Here is an 11,970-nt window from a genome sequence, read left to right on the forward strand (position 1 = left end):
AACTCAGACAGAGATATTTCCAACACAGCGGACCATTCTGCGTCTGGTGAGTGTAGACAGTCGCTGGTCTCTGACCGGCACAGACTGCACGGCCAGAAAATGGACGATGGGAAAGGAAGTTGTAAGTAACGGATATGAGCCGCTGTGCAAATTTAAAACAATCCCGGCCAGCACTTACATATTTATGCCGGACATTTCTTATTGGCAACCATTAGCGAGAGCGCCCCCGCTGTGCGAATCAGATAAGCGACGGCGTACGCCTTTCAAGCTTGCGTTCCACACCGTGCGGCCGACGGAAGTGGTGTTATTTAGTGGCCACCCAGTGCGGGCCGGGCGCGGAAGCGCCGCCATAACCAGCGGCGCGCTCTGCTTGCAGCACGGCGCGGGCGCCTCTCCGACCAGCGGCCGCGCGCCCGCCTCCCACGTGCACGACCGCACACTCACATCGACGACGTATATTTAACAGCAATCATCAAGCCCGGCCGACGGCTGGAGCATCATAATCAACACATCTCTGCCGAGCGGCGGGCGATTTTGTACGGGACGGCGCGGTGGCGGTCGGCCGACAGTGCCGAGTCGTGGGAAGCGTAGTCGTTCGCCAGCCACCATGACGCGGCACAATGGTGACATCCCTGTCGACACACTACGGCGGGCGACAGCTCGGACCCGTCAGTCGACATTCCGCGCTGACGTGCGGCAGCTTCCTGCAGCGCGCGGCGGTGCGCCGCCCGCCGCTGGCGGGCGCCTGCGACGCTAGGTCCAACTAGTGTCATCTATGGAGCGGGACGAGAGGCTGCACTGCTCCAGCTGCTGCAAGATGGCCTGCAGGTGGGAAGCGCGCCGCCGATACTGCCGGTCGATCTCGTCCAGCTTAGATTCGATGCAGCGTATCTGGGTGTTATCCTGGGAAACACATGCAGCCATGAGCCCACTCATATTCATCTGACAAGAGTTCTACAGTGGACTAAACCGGACAAAGATTACGACAAAGGCAATATGAGGCCGGCCACATGACCTCCCGGATCCTCCCGGATCCTTGTCGACCCGGAGCGAATTGCATTTGGGTCTGTAAGGTGGCATATCCGCACTTCCTTCCTCGCACACGATTCATCCTGAGTTCTCGCAGCTCCCCAGTTATCCAGTAGTATCCCTCACTGGCGGGAGCCCCGACCAAGCGCACGCACACACCCCGAAGAGAGGTCCCTGGGTGCGGTAAGTTTCGGTAGCGGCTGGATGCATTCGGTCTTGCTCCACCACCCTAAATCTCCCTCATCGCATAGCTCTGACATGGCCATTGCTATCCAAAAAGGGCTCCAATCTAAAATAAAGCCAGAAGTAATAAATCATTCCTGCCAGAAAATGTTTGGGCGTGTTTGATGCAAACCTTAAAGGGTGGTTTAGAAGCGTGCTATGCTCACTTAAATGGGAATTCCCCCTTGTGTGTGTTGTATTTCTTTATGAAAAAGCCCTAAAGCTAGTAGCATCATGATGCCGTACGGCAACAAGTGACACCCTGAGCGGCGTTTCGCCTAGTGTTCAGACATGCTACTTGCTGTAATGATTGATTCTGTCGCATGTTTTTTTATCTCCAGCTACGTTTTATATATATATATATATATATATATATATAATTCACAAACGGTCTCTTGAAATGACAAAGCCTCCAGGTAAAGCATCTCCCGATATATCCCTTCATTCCCTTCATTTGGTACACCTCTCTGGCCGGTCTCTCTGAAGACGAGTTGGACACATTCCTGTTGCAGAAAATACTCGAGGATCAGCCGACACTGGGGCACCGTGAGCAGGTCAGAGGGAGGGGCAAATCGACACTGGGGTGCCGTCAGCAGGCCAGAGGGAGCGGCAAGTGACATTGGGGTACCGTCAGTAGGTCAGAATGAGTGGTACGCCGACACTGGGATACCGTCAGCAGGTCAGCGGGAGGGTAGGCCGACACTGGGGTGCCGTCAGCAGGTCAGAGGGCAGGGCGATCGGTTGTTGTTGTTGTTGGAGTTTTAGGGCGCGTCGACTACTGCGGTCATTTTGCGCCCATAACAGCCCAATGACTAGCTTCGGAGTGTGACTATGAAATGACTAGAAAATACGTATTATTCAGAAATATAGACGGCTGAGTTGTACCAGGAGCGCGTCATTGATACGAAATTTTTGGCAGCCTAAAAACTTCGTACACGCGGTATCAACTATTCAGGCAGGCGTATATAAAGTGCAGAACTTAACATGCGATACAAACCTGAGGGTATGTTCGATATATGGTGACCTGTCACATAGTAAATCGGAGAGCGCCAGGGACGGCGCCGCCGGGCCAAAGTACCTCAGACGCTCGACGCGTAGTGTGGGACAGCATACGAGCACATGTTCCACTGTGAGCGTGGTGTTGCAGTGGCGACATCGTGGTAGTTCGTCGTGACATAGAAAGTGTCGATGTGTAGCATAAGTATGGCCGATCCGCAAGCGACACAGGGTTACTTCTTCCCGTCTGGACTTTCGATAGGATGACTGCCATTCCTCAACAATCGGTTTAATGCTCTTCAGTTTGCTAGTGCCCATCGCATCCCATGCGCTCTGCCATTCCTCGCGCAAAAAGGCAGAGATGGCCGAGCACAGGTCTGTAGCGGGTATCGGAAACACTCTGCGACAGGGACGACGAGTAGCACGCTTTGCGGCGGAGTCAGCCAGCTCATTTCCCGCGATGCCAACGTGGCTCGGGATCCAGCAAAGTACTACGGTCTTGCCAGCCCGGTACGGAGAGTCGAGACGCAGTAAGATATCCTGTATAAGGGGATTTACCGGATTAAAACACCTTAATGCCGAAAGGGCACTTAGGGAATCCGATAAAATTACGTGCAGACTGTCTTCGCCCACCTCTATAAAACAAAGCGCCTTAATGATGGCCACAAGCTCTGCAGTATACACGGACGCATGGACTGGCAGTGTAAATGATCGCGTATCGGGACCACACACAAAAGCGGAACCAACACCCGTATCCGTTTTCGAGCCGTCTGTATACGTCATTGTGAACCCCTGATATGTTTCGATATGCTTCAGAGCTGTTGATCTGGCAAAGTACGGAATCATATTTTGCTTCCGAACCTCCGACAATGAGACGTCGACAGTTGGCGATACCATCACCCACGGAGCGGTCGGCAGGCTACGTGGGCGTGCCACACCCCGAAAACTTAAGCCGCTCTCATGAAGAACATTACGAACACGCACACAGAAAGGCGCCACACGTGTTGCTTGTCCGGACTGAAAAACATGGGATGTATGGCGTGAGAACACGGCGTCATGTGTTGGGTGGTTCGGGAATTGCGCGAGCTTACAAGCGTACCGCATTCCCAACAACTGTCTTCGGGTAGCCAGCGAAGGTTCGTTGGCTTCCACAAGCAAGCTGGCTGTCGGAGACGTACGAAATGCACCAGTAATGATTCTCAACGCAGCATGATGGACCGCATTCAAGATGCGTTTTACGGACTCAGAGGCGCCATCATATACAACACACGCATAGTCTAGCTTGGAGCGTATCAGTGAACGGTATAACAACAAAAGTCCGATCTGCTCCGTACGATGTTCGTGCCACACATTTCAGTATGTTCAGTGCCTTAAAACACTTGTCACGCAGAGTGGTAAGATGCTCCCTGTAGGTCAAACGCTTATCAAAATGTAATCCCAAAAACCGTGCCGCCGTATTGCAGGGGATCGACTGTCCATAAAGCTTAAGTACCATGTCGGGACATTGACGCCGGCGTCGACAAAAGTGGACGGAAACTGTCTTCGAGGTGGAAAACCGTAACCCGTTGAGCATGCTCCATCTTTCCAAGCGAGCCACAGCCAACTGCAACTGGCGCGACATGGACGCTGCTGTGGCAGAGCTGCACCAGATGGCGAGGTCATCAACAAAAAGCGAGCGACCAATCGCCTGGGGAAGACTGTCCCCAACATCATTTATCATGACGGCAAACAACGCAACACTTAGTACACTGCCCTGGGGTATGCCGTTCTCTTGTGTGTATCTTTTCGAGCATACGGAACCGACACGGACGCGGAAGAAACGGTCAGCAAGAAAGTTCGCAAGAAAGGTAAGCATAGCTCCGCGTATGCCATACTGGAGCAGCTTCCGTAAGATGCCATATCGCCAGGTGGTGTCGTAAGCCCTTTCAATATCGAAGAACACAGCTCCAACATGTCGCCTTTCCCTAAAAGACATGCGCACAGTTGAGTCCAAGGCTAAAAGATGATCAACGGTGCTACGGTTTTTCCTGCAACCACACTGTGCGTTCGAGAAGATATTGTTGCTTTCTAAAAACCAAGACAATCGTGTATGAACCATCCGCTCCAGGAGTTTGCACATACACGAGGTCAGCGCAATTGGACGGTAGTCAGATGGATTCTTCCCATTCTTGCCAGGTTCCAGCAACGGAACTATAAGCGACTCCCGCCAAGAAGTGGGGAACTCCCCCGTTTCCCACAACTGGTTGAATGCCACCAACATAGCTTGTGTCGCTGTTGGTGGAAGTCGCCGGAGCATATCATTATGAATTAAATCCGGGCCTTCTGCCACGCTGCGCAAAGAGCTAATGGCAGACATCAGTTCAAACATTGTGAAAGGTTTGTTATATGAAAACTCTTCGGCTGTATGAAAGTTTATCTGGGCTGCTTCGCAACGAGCACGATGGCGTATGAAATCAGGAGCGGCAGTTGTCCGCCCACAACGCTCCGCGAACGCACGAGCCATTTCGTTCGCCACCTTAGAGGGGTCCAGTATGTCCTGGCCATTCATATGAAGTACGGGGTGCGGCACTGAGGACTGTTGGCCTGCTAAACGCTTCACCCGCGCCCAAACGACCGAAGTCGGCGTTTGGCAATTTAGCTGGCCCACGTATAAACGCCAAGACGTACGCTTGGCTTCCCAGACAGTACGTCGGGCTGCCGCCCGAGCTCGTCGAAAAGCGATTAAGTTGTCCGTAGTGCTGTGTCGATCGAAGTCTCGCAGGGCTTTTTTTCGCGCACGTATAGCATCGCGGCACTGGTCCGTCCACCACGGAACAGGGGGACGACGTGGGACACCAGATGTACGTGGAATGCTTTCTTGTGCCGATCGTAAGATTGTGGAGGTGAGTTCTTCTATCGATGCAGGCACATCCGCCGAAACGGAAGCCAACCTGGTTTCCACCCGTGCCTGAAATTCATCCCAGTCAGCCTTTCTAAGATTCCACCGTTGTGGCCTGGAACCGAGAGCTGCTCCGTTCTGGTAGCGCAGCCAGATGGGGTAATGATCGCTGCCTAAGGCGTCGTTGTCAACGGACCATGTCAGGTGTACCGCCAGTTGGGGGCTTGAAAGACTCAAGTCCAGCGCCGATGTCTGGCCTGACGGCAGCGTCATGTGAGTTCGGGTCCCGGTGTTTAAAAGACAGAGTGATTCATCACGTAAAAAAATTTCGCAATGCCTGCCGCGGGTGTTGGTCTGGGCGCGGCCCCAAGATGTGTGGTGAGCATTAAAGTCACCCAGCAATAGAAGAGGCGGGGGAAGCTCGGTCACCAGAAATCTCATTTCTGCCGTCGGAAATGGAATACCAGGAGGTAAGTACAGCGAGCAGACGGTTATTGCACGACGCCCGAAAAGTATCTTAGCTGCAACAGCTTGCAGGTCAGAGTGTAAGACGACGCGCTGGGCAAAGACACTGTGGTGCACAGCCAAAAGAACTCCGCCATGTGCAGTTGGATCAGCTGGCGTATCCCGACGCATTGCGGTGTAGCTCGGGATACTAAAATGAGAGCCGGGTGCCAGTTTGGTCTCCTGCAGGCAGGCGATGGCGGGACAGCGCTCATTCAGAATGACTCTGAGATCGTGTACACTAGTTCTCACGCCCCTGCAGTTCCACTGTAAGATACTTGTCACAAAGCTAAGAGGTGAGGGTAGCCATTACACACCTGGCTCACCAGCACAGCGCGCAGAATATCACAATCAATAAGCCTGCAAGGGGGTGCACTAAAAGGGGGTCAAAGTCACACTTTAAGACGCGACCCGGTTCAAAAGAACTGGGCTGCGCCCGTTGCAGGACCGGACACCTCGGTCTGGGAGGTACGGCTCGATTCCGCAGAGCGGTGCTCCACTCTGGGCCGAATCCTTGGGCTTCCTCCGTCGGATGGAGACGGAGGACCGGCCGGGGGGCGCTTTGTGCCAGCGTGCCCAATCCTGGGTGGTGGAGGGGGAGGACCCATGGATGGGGCCCTGCCAGACGTCTGAGGACCAGCGGGAGGCTCAACTGGTTTTCTGGGCGATGGAGCACCGCTGCGAGGGATGGACTCCTTACCCGCTCCAGACGTACGGTTCGCCGCCTTTGCCCGTTCTTGTTCAGCCAGGCGCGCCCGCTTGGCATCGCGGGCGCGCCTGTCCGCCTCGTGTCGCTCCAACGTTTCTATTGCCAGCCCACATGTGTTCGCTGATGGAGTCGGAGGTGACGAAGGCAGCGGAGCACACGAAGCGGAGGCGGACGAAGGTGGCGAGGAAACCGATGTGGAGGCCGGTGGAGCCCGCGGGCCACGGCCACGCCGGACCACCGTCCAGCCCTCCTCTCCGGCAGGAGACGGCGGTGCCGTGGGAGTCGGCAACGCGGAGGGTGCCGACCGGCCAGGGGGCGAAGAGGTTGCCAGCACGGTCTCCTTCGACCGCTCCAGCGAGGGAGGGGGAGCCAGGGCTGCCAGATTTGAGTCCAGCGCCTGGTTCGTTGACACAACCGAGAGACCAAACGACTTCAAGAGCGCTACAAACTGAGCAGCGGTCATTTGATCAGTGGAGGTCGGACGTGCGTTGGAGGTCTTAGCTTTTTCGGCGTACGATGTTCTTGGGTGGCTCTCCTCGTACAATGTTCTGGCCTCGCGAAAAGAGATGTTGCGTGTGGTTTTAATGGATATAATTTCTTTTTCCCTCACGTACGCTGGGCACGTGCGGTCGTAAGTCGCGTGCGGAGCCTGGTCCTTGTCACAATTCACACAATGCACTCTCTCTGAGTCGCAAAGTTCCATTGCGTGTTCGGAGGAAGCGCATTTCCCACAGGCAGGCTTGTTGCGACAGTACTGTTTGGTATGACCAAATCGCTGGCAGTTGAAACATCGCATGGGGTTCGGGATGAAGAGGCGCACCTTGACACGTGCGTATCCCACACGTATCTCGGACGGCAAGTCAGGGCGACTGAACGTGAGTATGAGGTTGTTAGTGGGCACCAACTCTCCTCCCCTTCTGACGAGGATCCGTCGAACGGCGGTCACTCCAAACTCCGAGAGCTCCTCCACGATCTCTTCCTCGTCAACGTCACGTAGATCAAAACAGTTCACCACGCCCCTGGACGAATTTTTGGTGTTGTGTGATGTCGCTGTCATTGACACTGTTTTTTCCAATTTACCGGCCCCATCCCGAACACTACGAAAATTCAGTTGCTTGCATAGCCCGATTCGCCTCCAGATCACTAGCAAATTCAACTTCTATTTTTCCATCCCGGAGCTTGTCACATCTTATAATTTTTCCAAATTTGTCGCAGCCATTTCTTCTCTGAAACGGTGAGAGGGACGCCAACCTAACCTCTTCACTGTGGAAGACGAGGATCCGTGGTCCGGGGATAGCAGAGTCTTTTCTGCACCCTTGGGTTATCGTGGTCCGACCCCCTTTCGGAGGACGGGTGTTTTTTGAGGTAGAAGATGCCATGCAGAAAGGGTTTTTCTTTCGGCACCGGGGCTCCCCACCCACCTCGGAGCCCAACTGGGGGACGGCCCACTCGCCAGTTGGTGATGGTGCCGCCAGGGCTACCTCGGTGCTATACGGGGCGGACGACGCCTCCCGCACGGCCAGGTGTAACCGGGGAGACCCCTCCCTGTCCTGACCGTGGTTCAGCGCCGCCGCCCCTTGACCCCTTAAGCCGCTGCGCGCGGCCAGGCGCCCCAAGCGGAGACCCGCAAGGAGCACCTAACCGCAACGCGAGCGACAAGCCGCTAGACCCGTGTGGGGCCCCACGGGCCCCCCACGCCCCCGGATATTCTGGCCAAAGTGGAGTGTTGGGACGCGCCGTGGCTGACCCGCACGACGCGCCCCTCAGCCACCAGGATCCGATCAACCCGGGGACGTGGGCGAGGGGGCACGGCGACCCCGATAAAACGAGGATGAGGAGTGGTGATAGGGCCGGATGCGGGAGTGCGGGTAAAGTGGAAGGAGCGGGCGGGACAAGGAGCAGGAGCTCACGTACCGCCAGGGTCGCTACGCCCTGAGAGGAACAGCTTGCGCTGTCCACCCGTTACCGGAGCTGGGACCCGAGGGGGCGCTAGTCCCCTACACCGACCGAAGCCGGTGCCCCTGCGGGGGGCAGGGCGATCGGGCGCTGACCGGGTTCTGCCGGTGTTTCTGTTTAGCCAGCTGCCAGTGGAGCGACTCGACCGTCTCTCGCAGTGTCTGGTTCTCGCCCTCCACCTCAGCGATCAGCCGCGTCTGCTCCTGGAACCTGTCCCACCGGTACTGCGCTCACTTACGGCGCTCACGTTGAAATCTCTGGTCTCTAACGAAACCCAATACAGACAGTGCAAAAAAAAAACAGATAACTGCATCCTTCGGTGGCAGCACGTTTGGTGACCAGACTTCAAGAAGACGGAAGGCGATCAAGCAAAAATCTGATGCGAATGACTGTTTCTGCCGTCTCTCAGTGAACGCGTCACTTGAATTTATGCCACACCAAATCCATCAATACAGCATTACGCATGCAGTGATACCTTCTTGTTCAGAGCGGTCTCCACCTTACGAATTACTAATGCGCCTGCGCACAGAGCTGTATAGATTACACGTAGCACAGCGGGTGCGCCACAAAAGCAGCCCAGGAAAGGCTGAGGCCAGAGGCAGAGTCCAAGACGAGCGTCGCCCACCTCCTGATGGTCTCGCGCAGGTGGCTAATGACGCCCTCCTGCGCCTCCATCTGGGAGCGAACCTCCAGCAGCAGGGAGTCGCTGCGGGCCGACATCATCTGCTGGTGCTCCTCAGGGTGCTCCTGCGCCGGTCGGCAGTCCGTCAGCTGGCGCACACAGGGACGGGCCGTCACGGTCTCCGACGACGACCCGCCCAGCTAGCCGCCTGCGTCACCTCCACCGGTTCTCCTGTCCCCTGGTATCCCCCGTCCTGATATCCTTATCGATGTCACGGACCTCACGATCGATTACAAAGCTCCCGACCAGCTGTTCCAGCTCGGCACCGGAGCCCACGATCTCACCTTCTCCAGAGCCTTCTGTTTGAGCCGCTGGAGTCGCTGCCCAGCTTCCCCTGACATATTGCCCACTAACCGCCCCCTCCCCCTCCCTCCCGACCTTGTGTCCCCACCTTTGCGCGCAGCTCGTTCCTGAGCGCGGTGATCTCGGCGTCCCGCCGCGCCACCTCCTCGTCCCGGTGCACTGTCAGCTGCTCCAGCTGGCTCTTGAGCTGCACGTTCTCCTCTGTCGGCGGACGGCGGCGGCTCGTCACACCGACAGCCAGCGCTGGCGCCCGCGCTGGCGCCGCCGGACACATATCGGAACCGCCAGGCAGTGCAGCCGAACAAAATCATCCGAGTGTAGCAAACGGTTGCTATCATGGGACACGCAACCGATCGCAACGCAACAAAACCGGGCTACTGCCACCAGCGCGGCAGGCCGGGTGGACGCGGCAGTGCGGTGGGCGGTGAGCAGCGCCGCGCGCGACAGGTACCCTCAACGGCGGCGATGGCCATCTGCAGCTCGGTCAGCAGGGTGTCGTCCACGCGGCGCGCCCGCTCCCGGGCCGGGCTGGAGCGGCGGGACCCACCTGCCGCACGGGACACACATGGCTCAGGCGCGGCGGGCGGAGTCAGCAGGAGTGGGTCCCGGGCCGGGCTGGAGCGGCGGGACCCACCTGCCGCACGGGACACACATGGCTCAGGCGCGACAGGCGGAGTCAGCAGGAGTGGGTCCCGGGCCGGGCTGGAGCGGCGGGACCCACCTGCCGCACGGTACACACATGGCTCCGGCACGACAGGCGGAGTCAGCGGGAGTGGGGCGTGGCCCAGCCAGCGACCGGCTGGAACGGCTGCCTGTTCACAGCTCGGCACGTCGCGCCGGGTGAAGGCGGTGTTTGACTGCAGTTTCGGATGCGTCTTGGCAGGCTGCCATCCGTCCAGATCAACATTTTAGGAGCTTCGAAGTCTTGACGCGGCCTTGACTCCTTCCGATTATGGGAGTGGCAGCATTATGCTCAAAATGAGTGGGAGGGCCAAGACGCGTCCGTTAGTGGCCGTTAGTCAGTGGCAAAATGGAAAAAGATTGATGCATGTGCATATGCAACCAACCAATCCGTTCGACCCACCTTCACTTGGTCATTCATCTAGAACGCTGGACGGACAGCCATTAAAAAACTGATCCATAGTGATGATGGTGATTCAAGGTTTTAGGACACATCAACATCAAAGGTCATATTGCGCCCAAGGTCCATGGATTATACACATTAAACCGATAGCAAGTACCACTCAATATGCCCAGAACACGATCAAGGACGACGAGGCAGGTTCACAAGTGGCATCAGTGCCAAAAACAGCCAGGGGCGGTCTCAGCGTCGACCAAAGGGCAGCAGGCGCAGCCGGGCTCACGCACCAGGAGTCTTCTCCGGCGTGCGGGCGGCAGCGGCCAGCAGCAGCTTCTGACGCTCGCGCTGCAGCCCCGTGACGGTGCGCTGGCTCTTCTCCAGCTGGCGGCGCGTCTGCGTCACCAGCCGGTCGCGGTCCGCCAGCTGCGCCTTCAGCTGCCGGTCGGACGCGCCGCGCTCCGGTCAGGCGACGCGGCGCCACCAGCGCGCCGCCAGGTGGCTCTGTACGCGGGCGGCCGCAGTAGCGTAACGACGCAACAGATGCGAGTGCGGCGTTCGAAATAGCGTCGCACACTTGGGCATCGTTAATGAGAGAGCAAAAACATCCAAACCAAACAGGCCACACGCCAAAACCAAACGCAGGTTTGTTCCGCCCACCCGCCGTCGCCACAAGCGGGCAATCCCAGCGCTCCAGGGGGACGCTGAGACAATCAAGCAGACACTAGACAATGCCGGGGAAGGGGGGGGGGGGGGGCACGCGAGCGCGGCGCCGGTGTGGCCAAGACAGCCGTGCGCACGGCCGGCGGAACCCACCCGTCGGACGGCGGCCATCAGGTCCGCGTCGGCGCGCGGAGGCGACGACGACTGCAGTCGGCGAAGCCGGCCCTCCAGCGTCCGCGCCTTGGCGTCGTACGATTTCTATGGCAGCAGACGCAACCGTTAACGAAGCCGGCGCTGTGCGGATGCGTGGGTACGAGGGTGGGCTGGGTACGAGGGTGGGGTGGGTGCGAACGCGTGGGTGCGAGGGCGTATCCTCACCGCCTCATCGGCTTGACTAGGCTGTTATTGCTACAGCGTCACTCACATTGACACAGACCTGCAAACATGACGGCGCAGCACCAGCCAACTCGCACGCAATACAAGTGAGGAAAATCTGCTGAAGCAACAGAACATACCATTGATTACGAGGGGTGTTTCTTGAACTATGAGACAATGCAGTCCGTCCTACCCTTCATGATTTCTCAAACGTTTTCAACCACTTTCGCAGCATCATAAGTTTTCAAAAACAATAAGCGCAATGCTTTTGTAGCTGTGGTGTTGCAGCGCTTGACGTTTGCACGTAGCCCTCAGTTCACGCGGGGATAGCCTGCGACGTCCCACCATCACCGCTATCTAATCTCCCCATTCGATTCACAAGGAATACGCAGTTTTCCAGCTAACAAAAGGACTGAAAAACAGCGGAGGCTGAAGACAGGCCCACACCTCAACGCTCCGGAGCCGAAGATGAAAAATCGGATTGGTAAGCGTGTAAATGTATACCTGCAGACGGTCACGAACTCCCGCGCGAAAAGCATCGGCCCATCTGTTTTGGGGCGTTTTTCAAGGATCGA

General features: G+C 57.1%; 1 long non-coding RNA gene across 1 annotated transcript; it reads right to left on the reverse strand.

The window, feature by feature from the left end:
• Positions 1 to 449: 449 nt before the first annotated feature.
• On the reverse strand, positions 450 to 8,951 carry LOC119103794 (uncharacterized). The gene is made up of 3 exons (XR_005094812.1): positions 8,920 to 8,951; positions 8,390 to 8,504; positions 450 to 903 (listed from the first exon to the last, which is right to left on the reverse strand). It is a non-coding gene; the product is annotated as an uncharacterized LOC119103794 (long non-coding RNA).
• Between the last annotated feature and the right edge of the window lie 3,019 nt (positions 8,952 to 11,970).

This window comes from Pollicipes pollicipes, unplaced genomic scaffold (assembly GCF_011947565.3).
Source record: "Pollicipes pollicipes isolate AB1234 unplaced genomic scaffold, Ppol_2.1 Scaffold_5724;HRSCAF=6776_pilon_pilon_pilon, whole genome shotgun sequence".
NCBI lineage: Eukaryota > Metazoa > Arthropoda > Thecostraca > Pollicipedomorpha > Pollicipedidae > Pollicipes > Pollicipes pollicipes.